This window comes from Typopeltis vanoorti, chromosome 15 (assembly GCF_054136105.1).
Source record: "Typopeltis vanoorti isolate ZY-2024b chromosome 15, IOZ_Tvanoo_1.0, whole genome shotgun sequence".
NCBI lineage: Eukaryota > Metazoa > Arthropoda > Arachnida > Uropygi > Thelyphonidae > Typopeltis > Typopeltis vanoorti.
Genome location: NC_143563.1, coordinates 73,569,798 through 73,588,157, shown reverse-complemented (window position 1 = coordinate 73,588,157; position 18,360 = coordinate 73,569,798). Strand labels below are relative to the sequence as shown.

Sequence of the window (18,360 nt, the reverse complement as noted above, 5' to 3'; positions counted from 1 at the left end):
CAGTGAAATGTTTAAAAGGAGAGCCATAATTGTGAATGACTTTATGCGTGGGTTATGTATGACGAGTGGTGTGGAATTTGTGGAAGTGTGGAGTGAGTTCGATGGGCGAAAGGATCTATATAAGATGGATGGCTTGCATTTGAATGGTTACGGTGTAAGGAGACTTGAGAGAGTGTTGCTGAATGTAGTGGATGTGCAAATTCAGGGAAACTAGATTTATTAAGGGAGAAGGGTAGATATATAGTCCTTAGGAAGGCAGTTGAATGTATGAATGAATATAATATGCCCGAGCGAATAAGGACAACAAATCAGAGCGGAATAGTTAATATAAGGCATCAAGGTAGGGTTGGGGCTAATGGGGGTCTTATATTCATGTACACTAATGCTAGGAGTATTAGGAACAAGAAGGAAGAGTTTTTGGCCATGGTTGGCACTTCCAGACCACAGGTTATTGGTATTAGTGAATCATGGCTGACTGTAGATGATATAGCTAGTGGGATTAAATGTGATGGGTATAGTGTGTTCAGGAATGACCGGGAGAATAAAATGGGGGGGAGGAGTATTGTTGATGATAGCTGATGAACTGCAGCCAAGGAGCATAGAAGTTGAACTGCAGGATAGAGAAAAGAGCACATTTGAGGCCATTTGGTGTGAGATTGTGGCTAGCAGAACTAAATATACAATTGGGTGCTGCTATAGACCAGGTGATGGAAAAGATGGTGATGACAGTATGCACAAGCAAATAGAAAAAATGAGTGGAAGGAGGGTAATTATTATGGGAGATTTCAACTATGGTCGCATTGATTGGAGTGAGGAGAGGACACACGGGAGAAGGAATTGGATTTTATGCGGTTATTAAGGGATAACTATCTGCGACAGCATGTAATGGAAAATACTAGGGGTCAGAGAGTGCTTGACCTAGTAATTACATCTGAGGATTTGGCTGTAACAAATATGACCACATTGCCACCAATTGGTGAGAGTGATCATAGGGTCTTGACCTGGGAGGTGGCTAAATATGTGGAATTTTCAATTAAGACAGGGTACATGTGGAATTATCGGGCTGGAAAGTATGACAAGCTTAGGAGTTTGATTGGTTCAGTGCCATGGCATGTACAACTGCAAGGACTAGAAGTTGATAGTGCATGGGAGGCAGTTAAGAAGTGTTTGCATGAAGCAATGGCTGACTGTATACCTAGAGTCCTAATAATAAATCAAGTAGGGGTTAAATGGATGAATAACACCATTAAGCTTGAGCTGCAAAAAAAGAAACAACTATGGAAGGAATTTAAGGAGAAAGGTGACCGGCCGGCACATGAACGCATATAAAGCGCAGGCCAGAAGGGTAATGAGTGTGGTAAGAAAAGCAAAAAAGGATTACGAAAGAACATTGGCCATGCAGGCTAAAGAGAATCCTAAACAGTTTTTCAGATATGTAGCAAGTAAAAGGAAAAATGTACATGGCAGAATGATTTTAAAGAATGCTGATGGTAGGGAGGTAACTGAATCAGTTGATATAGTTGAGTTACTGAGTGAGCACTTTGCAAGTATATATCATCCAGGTGGTGACATTGCAGAAACGAATAAACCAGTAATTATACGGGAATTGTGGTGAATGAAGTGGAGGTGAGTAGTCTATTGCATAACCTCAATGTCAATACATCCGTGGGATTGGATGGTATACCAGCTCGTGTCGTACGAGAAACAGCTAAAGAATTGTCAGTACCCTTGACCATTTTGTTTAATTTAAGTCTCGGGTCTGGGTTAGTCCCGAGGGGGTGGAAAGAGGGGAAAATAGTTCCGCTGCATAAAGGTGGTTCCAAGACTGCTGTTGTAAATTACCAACCTATTAGCATATCAGGAATCATTGTCAAGGTCTTAGAGAAATTAGTCAAGAAAAGAATACAGGATTGGATAGTTGAAAATGTGATATTGTATGGGGGACAACATGGTTTTGTGAAGGGTAGATCATGCCTCAGTAACTTGCTCACATTCTATAACACAGTGACGGCTGAACTGGATAGGGGTAATGGGTTTACAGTGATACTACTGGACCTTGCCAAGGCCTCTGACAGGATACCACATGGAACCCTAATCAGTAAACTGGAGCAGATGGGGATAGGGTTGGTGAGATGGATAGGAGGGTGGTTGAAGGAGAGATACCAGAGAGTGCTGATAGTTGAAAATGTGATATTGTAGGGGACAACATGGTTTTATGAAGGGTAGATCATGCCTCAGTAACTTGCTCACGTTCTATAACACAGTGACGGCTGAACTGGATAGGGGTAATAATGGGTTTACAGTGATACTACTGGACCTTGCCAAGGCCTTTGACAGGATACCACATGGAACCCTAATCAGTAAACTGGAGCAGATGGGGATAGGGTTGGTGAGATGGATAGGAGGTTGGTTGAAGGAGAGATACCAGAGAGTGGTTTATGCAGGAGTGGAGTCTAAAAGACATGGCTGGCAGAAGTGGGCCTGCATTGCTGGCGGGCGGCACTACAAGGTGGCGCCATTTCGAAGTGTAAGTATAAAGTTTCATTCTTTAAATTTTTGTAAACTAATTAAGTAATAATAATTAGGTAAGTCAATATAATTGCTGCAAATTTACAGTTAGAAAAAGTTACAAATTTACAAAAAATTCTTGCAAATTCTTTCCACATGATTATGACAAAAATAAAAATAAATAAATAAACTGCCATTTGTTTGGGGCCGCCCATTTGAGCTTTGCAGGTGGGCGACGTCCAGCCTAGCGCCGGCCCTGCTTGTTGCAATGCTATATACACTGCTTACTATCTGATAAGTGTATCTAACACTGGCCACTTGGCATCTATATGTATGTGCATATATCTCAGCCAGATAGCGAAATTTTTATTAGATTTATTTGGTTGATTGGCAGAGCCTCTGCTACTAATGGCTCAGTTAAGTAAGTTTGAGCGTGGTTAGTAGTTGGAAGGGAACCAATCGTGCAATACTGTTGGCACACTCTCCCTCGATGATTCTTTGGACTCCCTGGAGGTGTCAAATAATCATAATCAATGACATGCTGAAAAAATCAAGTTCTTGAAGTTCGGTGAATGCTCTAAACTGGTTTCACAATCTGGGCTATGAGGTTATAAATCAATCATCAGTGAAATATATTCACTGATGTTACAAATTCTGAACACAGCTAATGTCAGATTTGACAGAATTTCATTTCCAGTATTAATCTAACGTAATGCTAATCATAAATAAATAGTATTTTGGCCCTGGAATAATGTCTTTTAATGAGTAAAATTATAAATAGTAAAATTTCTCTTTAATTGGTTCAATTGAACTATTCTTTTTTGTTTGTCTCTGTAAAGATGTTAAACTAAGAAACAGCATATTATTTTTATTATTATTAGGGACCTCTGTCATTAGACTCATTGTGGTAGGCCCATCTTAAACAATAGTCTATTACACCATTCTTTAATTTAAAATTATTCATTGTTTATGCTCTCAGACAATGCATTCCAAGGTCCAACCACCCTCCATGCAAAAAAGCCACTCCTCATCCTCTTACTCACCTCTGAAGCCCCTGATATTCTTTGAAACCATTATTTACAGAATCAAATAATACTGGATTAATGAAGAGATCCTAGCAAAACATAATTCCAACCTAACAGAACCATACTATGTAATTAGACCATCCAGCTTGACATCTGCAGCAAATGACTTCTCTAAAAATGCATAAGATGTTATCAAATTTCATTATTACCAATTAAATTAATGAGTCACAGTACAGATTTACTTTTGGAAGCTTATGCCTGACGATTATGTTTGTTTATAAGAAGAAACAAAATTACTTTATCATAACATACTAATACTATATCCCATTTCTGATTTTTTTTCATTTCTTTTTTTTTTTTTTTTTTAATAAAAAACAAGCACAAGCAAACACCAATCAATTTAGCAAAAAAAGACAGAGGTAGGGAAGGAAGGGAAAGGTGAAACCATGAGATCATCCTCAAAACTGTAAAAGATGGATGAGTAAAGGCAAAAAAAAAAGATTTTCTACACTTAGCATTCCTGATGAATATAATGCACTGCCAAAGATAGCAAGTGTGCATACCAGTTTGTAATTGTATATTAGTACTGGGTAGGTGGACTAAGGGTTAAATAATCCCAAAATTCCCTGCTCCTCTATAGACCATATATGAATTCTTATTAAGTCACTTAAGGTCTGCAATATTCAGAGTGGTGGTGGTCTCATATCCACAATGAAAATCATTCACCACATACTAGACATTCATAAACATCAATTCCACAGTGGGATTATTCACTCAGTCAAACAGACCAGCAGATTTATATATATAGGGGGGGGGGGAGTGGTCTAAAAGCAATTTTGTTTTTTTAATAACTCATAATTTATTTTTCAATTACATTTGGCCAGATTATATAGACATGAATTATTTCAGCCAACAAAGAGATCATTTTTACAATACAATCAATGCTCGTGACAGCAAAGTCACACACCAGAATGGTTAACTATAGAATTTCTTTTAGCATAGCATTGGACATGTTTGATTTATTATTATTATCCTAAGACCCTATGGAGTCACACTCATCTAGAGGCCCCTTTTGCCACAGAGCTCAAAAACATTCAAATTCTCTGCAGATGCAATGCTTTCAGGCAATATATTCCAATTATTCACAACTCTCCATGCAAAAATCCTGCTTATCACTCCTTATACAGCTTCCTGGAATGACCTCTTGTTCTTCCCCAATCTTGCAAATTTTATGAAAAACCTCTTCAATGTTAATTCTATAACAACCCCTTACCAATCTGTACATCTGTATCATTTCACTTTTCGTCATCCTATCCACTAGACTGTAAATTGCATCGTCTCAACCTTTCTTCATATTCAACATTCAAGAGACTATTTAGAAACTAACTTCCAGAAACTATTTTGGTCAATTGCCTCTGGACCCTCTCCAACATCTCTTCATTCTTTTGAAACCAGATGACCAAATCTGTGCACAAGCCCATATGTGGCCTGATCAGCCTTATACAATGGACCCAGAATCTCCTTACTTCTACAAGCCAGTATCCTCCACATCATTGCCAGAATATGTTATGTTCTCCTTGAAGTTTTAGATCCTTATTCACCATCATCCAAAGATCTCTTATTACCTCCAACAATATATTCCCACCAAGCATAAATTCTACATCCCATCTTTGTCTTCCAAATTTCAAAACCTTACATTTCACAATATTGAACTGGTATCCCCGTTCCTGTGCTCACTCACTCAGTCTATTTAAGCCTTCTTGTAAGTCCACAACATATGCTCTACTCCTCATAGTTTGACCCAACTTTGCATCATCATCATCAGCATATCCCCATTCAAATCTTCCTTAATATCATTAGCATATATGTTAAACAGCAATGGCCCTAAAACAGACCCCCTGAGACACACTACTAGTGACTTTCCTCTTCTGGGATATTGCTCCCCCATACAAAACTTGTGGATACCTATCAGACAGCCTATCTCCAATCCAATGCACTAATCTAATATTCAACTCCATCTGCTTTAATTTGACTATCACTTTATCATGTGGTAATCTATCAAAAGCCTTTGCAAAGTCTAAGTACTGTATGTCCACAGATGCGAGACCCTTCAACACTTAGCAAAAGGAGAATCCATTCCAATAATAGGGTACTCAATCCGTCATGTGGGATGAGTTTGTTTATTATTACAGGTCAGAAAATTAGTTTTTCTTTTATGAAAATTCTAGTTATTTCTCGAATATCACCCAAGCAGCACTGTTCTCCTTTCCACCCAACTCCTCATTCGATGCTACAGCTGCCTCATGAACTTCTCATAATCACCAGCCTTGTAGTTCCACATATACTCTTTCCTCACAGAAGTCCTCAAATTGCCAACCACCCAGGTAATCACTTCATGGTCACTCTCACCAAATGGAGGGAGATTTGACACCTCCTTTATAATATAACATCCTCTGATAAGATGATGAAATCCAAGACTCTCAACCCTTGTGTGCCCTCTATTACATATTGCCTGAGGTAGTTGTTCCTCAAAAACTCAAGAAACTCATTTTCTATACTTCCGGTTGCTATCTCATCATCCCAATTTATATTGCTATAATTAAAATCACCCATAATGATTGCCCTTTTCTCATTTGCTTGACTAAGTTGCTTACACATTTCCTAGTTACTACGCTCCACATTACCAGGCCTATAACAACATCCAACAAAGTATTTCATTCTATTTACCTCTATCTCACACCCTACTGTCTCAAATCCACTACCATTATTTCCTTCTTGCATCTCTACCTTGTATGGACATAACTTTTTCTATCATCAATAGCGCACCTTCCTTTTTACCCTTTCTCTCTTCATGAAATATATCATACCCATCTATTCCTGTCAGGATGTCATCCTCATCTCCAGCCATGTGTCATTTATTCCAACAATTTTGTGATGAATGAACTCAATCAATGCAACCATTTCACTTCCCTTGTTTCAGATACTTCTAGCATTCGTATACAAACAAAGCAGCTCATTCCTGGATCTATAAGTTTCTGATACCACTTATTAGAAGTGATTTTTCCATACTTTCCTCGAGCCATTTCTTTTTCTCCTTACTCATCCCAGAACCTTCTTCAAATCAACCATTTTGCTTACATCTCAGGTCATCCCCTTCCCTTTTTGTCTACATATGCATTCATATCCTCTTGGAGCATCAACTTTTCTCAAGCTGTGTTACCCTGTCCACCCTGAGTCCTGCGTTTCCCCTGTTTGTCTTACACACTTGTTCTCTCATTCTCTACACACATGCTACCCACTTCCTCATTCGTAAACATCAATTCAATTTCTCCTTCCTTACTCTCCTGCTCTTTCACATTGCTTCTTACTTGCTCAGATTCATTCTCTGCATTCATTACTCTCCCTTTCAACAGCAGTCTCTCCAAATGACTCACACCAAAACCATTCAAATGCAGTCCATCAGTCTTATACAGTTCAATTCTCCTTTTACTCATTCCACACAATAACAAACTGCATTCCTTTCTCTTCACATATTTCTGCTAACATATCATTCACAATTCTTGCTCTCTCCTTCATCTCATCACTGACTACCTTTACTATCACATTATTAATATTTTATCCTTCTCAACAACCTCGTGATATCCAATCTTACATTCTTCTTGTTCCCAGTCAAGTCATTGGTCCTTACAACCACCAACTCTTTTGCTCGCTTACTCCTCATATTCAATGCCTCAATCGTTTTCACTTACTAGACTCTATTACCTACTAGAAGGTGCACAAACCTTGTACAGCTACCACACCTCTAATAATGAACTGCCATACAACACCACTCACAGGTCTTTCTTTACCTTTTTCATACTGACATTTTTTTCATCTTCTTCACTCTTCCATACATATCTCCACTTCTCTTCATTTCACTCTGCATCTCTTGTCTCATCTTGACCAACTGAGCTTTCAATTCCAAAATAAATTCCTAACTGATTTTTGCTATCATTCACTCTCACTATTTTATCGCCAGTCACACACACACTTGCTCACCATCAACCTCACATGCCATTAATTTCACTCTGTCATCATTATCTCCCGTTTTATCATCAATGATGAAACTTTTTTCTCGCTATCACTTCTACAAACTCTCTGAACATTCACAATCTTCAACTGTTATGTCAGTTATGATGCCATGTTCCTTAATCATATTTAAACTTATATTTAAGCAAGCCTCATAGTCCATCAGAATATTGCACTACCCACACTCATTTTTTTCTCTTATTCAGCCTCTCTACATAAATATCCATGACATTTCACATACATACATACTACATAGCACTGTACCATTTTTAAGAAATCCATGCCATTTACTTTGTCTTCTGTACTTCTTTATTTTGGTCAGGACTTTTCCGCAATTTGTTATAGCAACAGTTTGATGTATCATAACTGTTTGTTGGTCTATGTAATTCACAAACATGCTAAAATACAGCATGGTCTGAATGGATAAAAAGTGTCATTATAGTTCAAAAATAAATTCCTATCTGATTTCAGTCATAATCCACCAAAAAACTAACATTCCAAAGCAAAACAGGAATTTAATAGTGAGAGAATCTATTTAAGACAACAAAGAAAAGGAATCAACCAGCTCACCACTTTACCAAGAATTCACAATTGTGTACATATTGTGAATTCTTGTGTTGCATATGTTTTGCTGATTAGCCAAACATGATTCAGAGGATTATAAAAGATTTAAAGAAGCACTCATACAAAATTTAAATTATTCAGGAATCAGAGATGAGGATAAAGAATAACTGAAAAACTTTCAATGTCCAACAAATCTGCTGTTTTTCAGAAGACCATCTCCAAATGTAAGAGGTGTTAATCACCATTATTGGTGATTTCATCACAAATGTCTGATCAATGACTGCAAAATTTTTATCTTGCAATCATTGGAAATACAGAAAAATGAAATAGGTCAGAGATAAGTGGGCCAACCTCTCTCTCTCGCTCTCTCTCTCTGTGTGTGTGTGTGTGTGTGTGTGTGTGTGTGTGTAGTAAAAAATGCATTTCTTTTGTATGTAATTAAAACCATAAGCTATTAATGACGTAAAAATTATGCATTCCAAAATAAATTTCATTTCAATCTTTTTGTGATGCTTAATATAAAATTAACCCAATATAATCCCAATACACCAGGTTTATAATATTAACAACAAATATTCATTAACATCCATTTCTGATATATGCATCCAAAAGCATATATCAGAAATGGATTAACAGATGATACCTTTTATTTCTTGGGATGTAGTCAATCTCATTAAAGATCTGTAATAATCACAGCTTGTGTCGTAATTTGTCTTGTGACTTTCGCAACTTGGACAAAAGCCCAGCCTTTCCTTCAAGGTGTGGATGCCACAGGTTAGGATATTAACAAAATTCAACCCAGCATGATTTAATGCCTAATGGCTGAGAGAATCAGTGCCATAGTTAACAGGCCCACCAACATAGGTATAAGTGGATTTGATTGCTGCAGATCAGTGGAATTCACCAAAGTTTGGCACATCCCATATTATGGTATCCTGAACATTGGTTCCTTCAACATTTTGGACTACTACGGTTTTGCCTTAAACATTTAGACATTAGAAACCTTCACCTAATCTCCACTGATTAAATGGAGACTTCATAAGTTTGGTATTGGCTGTCAGGTTTTATCCTAACCCACACATATGAGAACTTGAACACCTATAATAGCACAACAGTTACATGTCAAGGAAAGTGCAGTGCAGGCAAGCTGATAAAGATAAATGACCTAAATATGATAAATGAGCATATGTAGGGAATTGATTATGCAATGCTGAATGGGATTTCACAGCTTTCCAATTCAAATGGGTTGGTAATTACATTATACAAGGGTAATTGTGGGTACAAGAGGATGGAGAAATGTATGTACAGTAATACCCTGATTAATGCTCAGGATGCATTCCTAGAAGACAAATTGTTAAATAAAACAGCATTAAACAGGGTCATTTTAACATATAATAAATAGAGAAACACGCAACCAAGAATAAATAAGTTTTACTTTAAGTTATTTTTACGTTAACTTGCAAAATATACATAACACACATACATACGTACACAGAAATACAAAGTTTATTTTTGTGTCGAAGGTTCTAGCTCTTCTGAAATTCTCAATTTTTTAGTGATGAAGTCATCTAGTGTCATTTGTCATTCTCTTTTTCTCTCATTAAGCAATTGTCAGAGGTTTCTTCTTTTTTTAAATCTATCAAACCAACCTCTGCTAGCTGCAAAGTTTCACTCGTATCATCTCTTTGAATACGATTCGATTAAAATACTTCTGGCTTTTTCCATGATTACTGCCTGACTTAATGCCATGTTGCATTTGGTTTCATCATCAATCCAAATGGAAAGACGTTTCTCCATTTCCTCTAAAACATTGCTTTTGGATCAGGTTACCTTTGTTGCAGAAGACGTGGTTGCTGAACACTTAATTTTGTCCTTGTTTTTTAAAATCATTCATATAGAAGTAAACAAATTTAAAGCAGCTCCAATATCAACTTGACGTTCACCTTTTTCTAATTCCCTCACCACCTGCATTTTAATGTCGAGCAAAATGCTTTTTCATATCAATTTTGTTTTATCATCTTTACATCCACTCATTTTGAATAATTTAAAATATGATAGCTAGTAATGATTAATTTTTAATGAACAAATAGAATTTTTGTTGATTTCCTTGGTCAATAATATTGATGATTACAGCACTCCAAATCGTATTGAATAGTGTGGACACTGTTTCACTGCCAATGAACAACTACACGATGTACAGGGAAAACAAATGCATGGGACTAGGGTTTATGGAAATTACAGTGCTACAATGAATTGTCACCTTTCGCTGATTGGTTCAAGAATAATCGTATTATACATGAATCAAGGGGAAATAGAGCGATAAATTGAATCAGCATAAATTTAGCACTTTTTTAGGCTTCAAGTAGAACTCCATTATATTGAATCATGGAATATTTAGCACTATTTTTTAGTGTTCAGAAAAAAAACATTATATCGAATCAGCGATAAATCGGGTCTTACTGTACATGAATGCAAGAAGTATCAGGAATAAGGCAGGAGTTGTTAGTAGTGGTCAGCTCTAGTTGGCCAAAAAAAAAAATTATACAGTTACAGAGATAGAATGTAATGGATATTGCATTTTCAGGAAGGATAGAGGGAATAGGACAGGATAAGGGGTACTGCTGATGAATTAAAGAGAATTTTAGATATGGGAGATGGTTCATTTGAGGCTGTCTGGTTTGAGACAGAGGCCGATAGAACAAAAAACATTGTTGGGTGCTGCTATAGACTGGGGGTGGGTCCACAGGAAAATGTAGATGCCATGTATAGACAGATTAACACAATGAATGCAGGCCAAACAATTATTATGGGAAACTAATTATGGGAACATAGAATGAAGGGAGGAAAGAGGGCATGGCAAGATTGAAGTGGCGTTTACAGTTGCTAAAGGATATTTATATAAAACAACATGTTTTATAAGGTGAACAAAGCATATGAGTGTTGGATCTGATAATAGCATCAGAAGAGAGACATCCATAACAAAGGTAGATACTCTGCCTTCAGCTGGGAAGAATGACCATGCAGTCTAGTTCTGGGAAGTTACCAAACGTAAAATTCTCTGTCAAGAAAGGCTTAAAGGAAAACAGTATCAGACTGCATACCTAAGGTCACTAGAATAAACTAAATGGGAATTAAGTGGATGAGTAGAGATATAAAGTACCATTGCATAAAGGTGACTTCAAAACAGAAGTAGCAAACTATAGACCAATAGCAAACTACAGAACTATAGACTAATTTAGTCTAGATACTTGGGGATAATAGTGGACAGAGAGTTGAAGTTCAGAGGTCATATTGCAAGTTGTTAAAATAGCTCAAAATATTACTTGGATGTTGAAAAACACAGTAACAAATAAAGATAAGAAGTTATTATCCCTCTTTATAAGGCTGTGATTCTGCTGCATCTTTACTACTGTGTACAGATTTGGTCACTTGTGTTTCTTGGGGACCAGAAGGTAGTAGAGAAGATTCAGAGACAAGTGGAGATAGTGACAGATCTGTGGAATGCTCCTTATGAGGATAGGTTGGTTTGTAGATTACAATGTTTAATTAAAAAGTAGAAAAGAGGGGACATGATAGAAACTTTTAAGATATTACACAGGATTAATAAAATTGATGCAAGTGAAAATTTTCAATATATGACAACTAGAGAACTAGGGGGCCATCAGTGTAAGTTGTGTAAGAGTGTGTGGTTAGTAGTAGAGGTTTGCAACCCAGATTTTTTGCATGGAAAGTGGTGAATGGGCAGAATGGATTGCTAGAATTACTTGCAAGTTCCCTAACAATGAATGAGTTTAAAGAGAGGCATGATAGGTTTTTTAAGTGCAGGAATTAGTTTGGGTCTCCCACAACGAGTCTCTGTACTCCATGGAGATACTGTATAATAATATTATACAGTATCTAAATATATAAAACAGCAAAGAACACACTACCAAACACAAAACATGGTGCAAAATAACTCCCTAGAGCTGTAAGAATCTAACTTGACCTTTTAAGTTAGTGAATCAACATATCACCCCCTCTGAAAACAAAAACAGCCACAGCAATACCAAAAAGGTGTTTGGCATTGTTTTGAACAACTAAACAATGCCAAACACCTCTTGCCTGTAGTCTTCAAAAGCTAACCTGCTACTCGACGCCGTAGATGGCAGGCTGTTTCGCACAAGCAAGTTTAGTGTGCAGAGGTGTAAAGCGTGCTGGGTGTGTTGTTTTCATGTATATTCTACTAAAATATTATCATTACTGCTGTGTCTTCTATATTTTTACATACCAACTATAAGCAAATACATTTTTGTAAATATTTAGATGGTATTTTGAGAATAATATCTTTTATTTTACCAGGTGAGTTACGTCAACTTATAGATGATGCTTTGACAGATGAGGAGCCATTTAGTGAAAATGATGATAGTGAAATTGATTTAGAATTAATCAGTAACCATGAGTCTGAAACAAAACAAGACTGTGAGGAAGAATCCACAGAGAATCCACTAATATTGATTAAAAATATATCATTTCCATAATACACTACATTATATGGGTGGGTCTGTAGGACCCTGCCTTACCACTTTTGTTACATTTTCCCACCTCACCAGCACCGGGTTAAAGTCAGTGAAATCAATATATCCTTGCCTACAAAACTTACAAACAATGAAAGCACACACAGTAGGAACACAAATACAGTACAGTACTGGAAATTCTAGACCACTAAGGGAGAGAAAACTAATAACACTGCCTCCATGCTAAAAATTCACAAAACCTCAGTAAAATCAGTCATCGTCCCCTTCCCTTCGTACATGAAAAACAAGCATAGCGGTAGACTCACAGAAAAAAATAAATTAATTAAATAAATTAAAAAAAAAATATATATATATATATATATAATACTTCATGCTCAAAACTGAAAAAGAATCCTTTCTAAAAACCAAACGCCTTAGCAAACATAATGACAAACAATCCATAACACAACATCCAGTGAGCAAATTGATAAATTACAGGGCTTTGGTTCACATAATGATTATCGAAGGTAAATAGCTGTCATAAGCTTATAATTAACAATAATTATTGTGACACCGATCACGGGAAGTCCCTATACTCCACATACAACACATCGTAGCGGAAGCAAGGTTTATTCTCCTAGAAACAGCAAAACCGGCCAGAGAACACACAAACAGACATAAATTTTGTGCAGTAAATGGTCTTGGGCAAACCAACTATGGATTGTGTAGTGTTGAGGTAAACAGTGTAGTTTTGCGTAGTGTACTATATAACCTCATGCAATGAGTGCCGGGACTTCACACAAGTTTCACGTAATAGAAATAACAATATTGATCGGGAAATTAAGGTACAATGCGCGACCGTTTTCGAGAGGGCAAGGTAGGGTCTATAAATCCTGAAAATAATAAATAGTACATCTTGAAAAAATTATAAACATTGAAAAAACTTCAATTAGATTTACTTAAATATCCTAAAATTATTATTTTTTCAACGTAAAATAAATATATTCAAATTATCTGGAATAATCTTGATTTACATGTATCAAATTTATTCTAATAAATCACAATATACTCACTTAGCAACAGATTATATACAATAAGTTCTAATAAAACCACATGGAGTACACGAGAAACGAAAACTTACTGCGCCACCTGGAAGATGTTAATCGATAAGGCCAGAATAACGTGAAAAGAAAAAAAAAAAAAAAACGAAATTAAGTAAAAAGAAATGAACTTTCAAAATTTCAAAGATAATTTTTTTTCTATCGAAGTCCTTTCTATTCGTAAATCAGAGTACTGTACTGAGATACATCAACAGCTGCTGACTTTACAAATCTGATAGCTTCGAATAGAGGAACAAATTGGATTTTTTTTTTTTACAAATTAACTTACTTTATTGATATATCGCTAATTATTTGAATATGGATATCATTCGATGATGTTCACTAATCACAGGTAATATTACAGACCATCCTAGGGCAAATAGTATTATTCCTTAATACCTGGTATATTTAGCTCATTTTAATGGTAATGCGAAAAGCAGTGTATAAAATAAATCATCGCCCATTTATTTTATGTCCAGGTTTACACAATACCATTCGGCTTCCAAAACCAAATTGAATGGGATTGGTTGGCTAGTTGAGATTACAACTAAAATGACTAAAACCACAAGGTAGTATATTATGTCTGCAAACTGCGTGCATACTTCGGGCCGGTTTGTCTATTTTGCAGGATAAAAAACCCTACCATATGAGACTGACTAACGCACTTTCATTTGAAAAGCCCTTGTAAAAGTTATTCACAACCTAGACGGGATTCAAATCCAAGCGTTTCCAACCAAAGGACTTTGTCGACATTGACTGAGCTACAGAGGGACCCCGAAAGGATGGTTAGATCTTATTATCATAGCCGACATAATTAACTATATGAATTCGCAGGTTTGTTTGTCTTCTGAGAGGAAAAACAAGAGTTTATTTCTAGAAGAAAAAATTATGATAACGTGTGTGTCACAATTTTAGCCTTAACCGGTGCTATTTTATTCATTTAATTGAAATCGGCATGCTGCAGTTTGCTTCTCATCATCGCCGAGCTTGAGCACATATCCACAACCTGCTAAATAAACAACCTGCTCTTATTCAGCAGGTTGCGGATATGTGAAGAACTAGTATTTGTTATTATTATTATTCCTGACACCTCCAAGGAGTACGACGACTCATCGAGGGAAGACACCTACAACTGTCTCAACCACTACACCGAACCTCTACTACGAATCATCTCCATCAACGCCATCTACCGCCCACCTCCACCACCACAACTAGTATGCTATGTCTGTAAATTGCGTGTGTTCTGAAGGGCCGATTTGTCTGTATGCGGGATGAAAAATCCGAGTTTGCGGGAGAAAAAACCCTGCTACCTCCGAATGAGATCGGCTAACTCACCTTCGATTGAAAATCGTCCAGATAAAGATTCCTCCCGTCGCAACGAGAATCGAACTTAGGCCTTTTCCAATCGAAGGGCGCAATGTACCATCATTCTTCCAATTGCGCTATGGAGGCGACAATTTATTTTACATCTCTTGCGTGTTCGACCGCTGATTTTGTTGAAACAGAATAAAAAGCTTGTTTGGACCAAAAATCTCCTTTCTGTGTCAAAGATCGCTTGCTCTAGGAATACGTTGAAAAAATAAAGTTGCTGTATGACAATTGAAAGCGAACCTATAAAAAATCTTTCTGCAGATCATCGTTGAAATACGTTGGGAAAATAAAGTTTCTCTCCGACGACTGAAATCAATCCCTATAAAAAAATCTTTCTGCACATGGTCATATATACATCCTGTCATAGTTTAGGTAACGATGATGCAGGGCCGCGCCAACACGCGGGTGCATCGCACCCGGGCCCCAACATTGACAGGGCGGCAAGAAACAAATATCAAATATTTATTTTATGTAGCTAATATTTAATTTGGATTATACAATGCAGCATAATCATTAATAGTAACAGTATTTATTTCTTGGTATATCCTACATCGTAAAATTTAACTAATATAATATTAAGGGGCGGCAGATAAAAGTTTGCAGCCGGGCGACAAATACCCTTGGCGCGTTCCTGCGATGATGCCCTTGAATTTGAAGTGCAGTAGTGGTTGTATTCAGGTCTAGGGACGTTTATAAGAACTTTTTCAAACATGGATGAGTTAGCTGGTTTCAGAAAATTGGGAGCTTTCTCCTGCAAAATATTAATAACAGCCAGAAAACACATAGCCAACAGATACAGCACCCTATGCAATCAGAACTAATCGTCATATCATATCATAGAGTTAATAATTTTAAATGTAGCCAAGTTACTTAACGAATTCAACCTAAAACTGTAACGGATGACGCCAAGATAAGTAGAAAACATGAAGGTTAAAAAAGACTAATGAATTCAAAAGATAACTGACACTGAGTTTAATAGGTGGTGATAATACAGATAGTTAAACCGACTAGTTTCGCTACATGCAGTAGTGGCTTTTTCTGGGTTAGGAATAGCACTAAAAATGCAATAAGAATTATACATGAACCATTACATAACTAAAACCAAAAATGTATCAACAGTTACACAAAAGTAAAAAAAAAAAAAAATAGAAATGTGCAGCGTGGAGGATGGTACTGGTCACTTATTGTTCAGTAGATATGCATGATAGTTGGCAGAAAAGTTAAAAGTTTGAAGTGTGGAAAGATCTAACAAGTGACTTCCAAATATCACATACAATCATTCTCTGGTTCTATTCAGTGTGCCTTGTGAATGGATAACCATCGCAGACTTTGGTGCGGCGAGCACTGAAGTTTTCTTCTATGTGAAGCATGGAGCGCTTCACATAGAAGAAAACTTCACAAAGAAGAAAACATTCAATATTGTGGTGAGTATGGGAGAAGTGGAAAGCTAGGCCAGAGCTGTCTTCTCTATTGTTATTAACGTCTCCAATGAGCTCTTTCTGTCTAATTTCCAAACTTCTAGATGTGTGCCCAATGTAATGAAGGTCACAAAAACATGGAATATTAGGAACTTCAGAATGTTTGTTGAAAGGGTCGTGGTCCTTAGGTGAACGTAATAGAACTTGTATAGTCACAATGGGCTTGAACGTCACTCTTATGAGATTTCAGGAGATTGGCGATTTTAGGAGAAAATTCTGTAGTGAATGTCAGGAATTTATTGTAGAACAGGAGTAGAGAATAGTATTATTTGTGCCATTTTCTTAGAATATCCATTGCTCAGTAGTAGCTGGGAAAGAGAATGTAATTCTTTTAGTGTTTCTTCATCCCCTGTAATACAGATTGTCCTTGTTTTTAACATATGTATATCTCATTTTTGTGATATATGGTGCAATGAAGAGAAATGTAACGATCTATATGATGGGCTTACGGTATATGCTAAGAAAGGTCTCTTTCTGCTTTTTTAAGCCAAGTGTCAGTTATCATTTGTCACATTCGTTTTTTTGGTCGAAAAATCTATATGCTAATCACTTTGAATTTAGTCAATTTTCTGATTTTCTGAGTTATTTGAGTTCTGGTGGGCTCAGCCTAGGGTATTTTCCCAAAGGAACAAATTCCAATATAACTCGGAACTTCGAACACCGACCATGCAACACATACAAATTATATAAGGATTATGGAATACTGATTAGAAGACAGATAAGAATTTATAGACTGCAGACACTAGCAAACAATGAAAGGAGGGAGTGATAAGATTCAGATTTAAAAACTTCTAAAAGGGTCATACAGGCTTTCAGTTAATGGTATTTTTCATTTTATGGAGGCTGAGGAAACTACAAGAGGGCATCCTTGGAAGCTGTGAACACCATCAAGAAAGGGATGAGATCTAGATTTTTGTCTTATAGGGTGGCGCGTGATTGGAATGCATTGCCACTGGATGTGTGCAAATAGCGTGAATGAATTCAAGAAGAGGTATGACAACTGCTTAGTGTAGCATGTGGCCTCCCTCAATAAGTCCCTGGAGGTCTATCCCATAATATAGATTGGATGATAAAGATTGAAGCACCAAATGGCCGCAATTGTCTCTCTATTAACGCCGGTTAAAAAGCACTCAAATCATGTGACAGGATAAGATCAGCAGCCAAAGAATGCCTATAAAAGATACAGGATTTTATGAAAATACAGAAACATTCCATTTTACGCAGAACCTAAATACCAATGACAAACATTATTTAGAACAGCCTGATAAAGACAACTTTACTCGATGCTGACGATAGAAAAGTGACAGAAGCAGAAGAAATAATTCAGTTAATAAATGATCACTTTGCAAGGGTATGTTGTCAAGGTGGTGACTCCGTGATGTGAGAATTAAGGGAGATGAGCTGGAGGTAGAATACTGAAAAATATCAATGTCAATACAGCTGTGGGCCTGAATGATATGTCAACACGTATGCTACGATAATGTGCAAGTGAACTGGTAATGCCTCTGATGAAGTTGTTTAATAAGTTTCAGCTCCGTCAAGATTCCAAGTGGTGGAAAGAGGAATAAGATAGTTCCATGACATAAAATCACCTTTTTGCCAATCGTTCTTACTCTGGAGGATGTACTGGAAAAGTTAATTGAAAGTAAAATTCAGGAATAGGTGGATAAGAATGTGATAACATATAAGGGCAGTAGGCTTTTTAAAGGTAGTTCCTGCCTCACTAATTTATTCACATTTCACAATAAGGTGT

The 18,360-nt window shown here is 36.7% G+C and overlaps 1 protein-coding gene across 1 annotated transcript in view; it reads right to left on the bottom strand.

Annotated features, from left to right (window-relative positions):
• Window positions 1-13,756, bottom strand: part of LOC150098888 (uncharacterized) — a 70,168-nt gene extending 56,412 nt beyond the window's left edge. The window contains exon 1 of the mRNA XM_090405768.1: window positions 13,732-13,756. The gene's annotated coding sequence lies outside the window, so the exon portion shown is untranslated. The remainder of the gene's footprint in view (window positions 1-13,731) is intronic.
• Between the last annotated feature and the right edge of the window lie 4,604 nt (window positions 13,757-18,360).